The sequence below is a fragment of the Stigmatopora nigra genome, chromosome 8 (assembly GCF_051989575.1).
Source record: "Stigmatopora nigra isolate UIUO_SnigA chromosome 8, RoL_Snig_1.1, whole genome shotgun sequence".
Lineage (NCBI taxonomy): Eukaryota > Metazoa > Chordata > Actinopteri > Syngnathiformes > Syngnathidae > Stigmatopora > Stigmatopora nigra.
Window position 1 is genome coordinate 15832204 of NC_135515.1, and position 2644 is coordinate 15834847.

The 2644-nt window shown below is 46.2% G+C and overlaps 1 long non-coding RNA gene across 1 annotated transcript in view; it reads left to right on the plus strand.

Moving 5' to 3' along the window:
• The window catches only part of LOC144201045 (uncharacterized), a 4550-nt gene extending 2187 nt beyond the window's left edge, over positions 1-2363 (plus strand). The window contains exons 2-4 of the long non-coding RNA XR_013327258.1: positions 1452-1496; positions 1976-2027; positions 2103-2363. This is a non-coding gene — a long non-coding RNA (uncharacterized LOC144201045). The remainder of the gene's footprint in view (positions 1-1451; positions 1497-1975; positions 2028-2102) is intronic.
• Positions 2364-2644: the final 281 nt, after the last annotated feature.

Genomic DNA, 2644 nt, shown 5'->3' on the forward strand with positions numbered 1-2644 from the left:
CTGGGGTTGTGAAAAAGAAACACTACTCCTAACATACAAATCTATCGTCCGTTCTGTCCTTGAATATGCGAGCCCAGTATGGTCGCCAATAATTAAAGACACACACTGGAACCGGCTTCAATCAATTCAAAACCAAGCACTCAGGATAGCATCCGGATGTCTCTCTATGTCAGCCATAGACCACCTGCATGCTGAGTGCGCGGTTATGCCTCTGAAGGAGCACTGTGAAATGATCGGAAAGCACTACCTGGCGGCATGCCATCTTGAAGGCCATCCAGGTCGCAGACTTCTTCAAGCAAACCAGAAACCAAGAAAGATGAAAAAGACCATCATCACACAGCATGGCAAGGAAATAGAAAAAGAATACGACAAGCCAAATCCTACCAAAGAAGACTACAAACAATGCGTCAAATCCATTCACACCAAAGAAGTTCAAAACATCCTCAACAAGGCAAAACCCAACAAAGTAAAAACTGCTGAGCAGGAAGGTGAGATCCGAGCTCGCCAGGCTCAGATCAGGCTACAGCAGGAAACTAAACAGCTACCTGTCCAGGATCGATCCAGGAATACAAGATGCCTGCCCAAAATGCAACTTTTCCCCCCACAATACTGAACATCTTTTTTCGTGCACAAATGACCCCACAAATCTAACCATCCAAGACCTCTGGACAAGACCAAAGTTGGTCGCAGAATTTTTAAAACTAGACGATTAAGAGAACATTTGTAACCGGTTTTTCTATCACTACGACATACAACACAACACAGAACAAAAAGAAGCTTGACCCCCAGAATTCAGTACCCGAGAGGCTAATCAATCAATCAATCAGAGAGGGAGAGAGAGAGGGAGAGAGAGAGAGAGGGAGAGAGAAAGCGAGAGAGAGAGAGAGAGAGAGAGAGAGAGAGAGAGAGAGAGAGAGAGAGAGATGGACAGAGAAATGGGGGTGGAGGGGGGGGGCGGTAATTTATTCCCACTCTCTGAAAAACAAAACACAAGATATTGGACTGGAAAAAAAACGTTTTATTTCTTCCATTTCGACATCTATTTACAAAGTAACACAAAAATAGTAGTTTAATATTACTAGATGTGTTTAATAGTAGTACTTAAATTATACAGATTTCAAAGGGGTTGGGGCGGAGGGCTGGACGTTAATTCTTTCCCACCCTCTGGAAAAAAACAACAACAACAGGATATTGGAATGGAAAAAAATGTTGTTTTTCTTCTAATTCACCATCTATTGACAAATTAACACAAAACTAGTGGAAAACTAGTCGAAATTGGTCTTGTATGTAGAGATTATTTGCTCGAATTGCTCGTATGTCGAACTACCACTATATATTGTCAATTTTAAATGATAATATATATTGTTGTGCCTTGTATTTTTTTCAAAGTAAAAAGTACTGCAGCTGTAAATAGTTTGGGAAACACGTTCTCAATCCATACCACTTTACAGGTTCTTCTGGGCGCCAACGCAAGTCGTCTCAAGATGTCGTCTCATGTAAGTTTCTTCTAATTGATTTGACTTTATTTGACTATAACCCTAACCCTGAAACTAGTTTATTCGTAGGCATGATTGATGACATAACCCGCAATTGGTCTTGAAACCCAAAATGCCTCCCATACGCTTTGATTTAAAAAAATATTTCCCATTAATATGGTCTCTACCTGCCATCTTGTGGCTGTTTTGAAAAAGTTCACCATACAATTATTTTTCCGACCAAAAACTCGGCCATCCTCTTTGATTTGAAAATTACTTCCCAGTAATATGGTCTCTTGCTGCCATCTTGTGGCCGTTTGGGAAAAGTGCACCCTGCAATTATTTTTTTCCCGACCCAAAACCCTGCAATATTGTCCAGTAATATGGCACCCCAAAAAGAGGTGACCCCCCCCCCCCCCACACACACACACAGTCGGTCATTAAAAAGCTTTCGGTTTATATGTGATAGATGGCACTTTCCCCCCCATTTTGTCATCCAGAGTGGGACGAGTTGTCGTCAGACGAAGAATCTAAAGACCAGGACGATTCCCGGTAGGCGTGCCAGGAGGCCGCCTATCCGTCTGTTTTCCAGGGAAGTTGGAACCGACATCTCCCCCCTCCCCACAGGTCCTTTGCCACTTTGGCCAACAAGGTGAACCGAGGCCTGCCTGTCTTCAACAAGGTATTCACCGGGCGCGCCGAGGTTTTCTGGCAGCAGGTGGTGAAGCTCCACACCCTGGCCGGCCACCTTCCACCAGAAGGCCAAAGTAGCCGGCGTGACGGCCATCGCCGGCCTGGGCCTGGCGCCCTTCACCTTTGGGGCCTCGCTCATCGCCACGACCGGAGGGATCAGATCGGCTTCCGGAAGCATCTCGGACAACGTCAATATCTTCTCCTCCCCCCGACCGCCCCCCCATTCTCCTCCCCCTGACCGCCCCCTTCTCCTCCCCCCCCCGAGCGCCACCTCTTCCCCCTCTCCTCCTCTTCCCCCCTCTCCCTCCTCTTCACCTCCCTCATCCCCCTCCTCCTATTCTTCGCTCCTCTTCCTTCTTCTTCCTCCTCTTCCTCTTCTTCTTCCTCCTCTTCCTCTTCTTCTTCCTCCTCTTCCTCTTCTTCCTCTTCTTGTTCCTCTTCTTCTTCCTCTTCCTCCTCTTCTTCTTCCTCCTCTT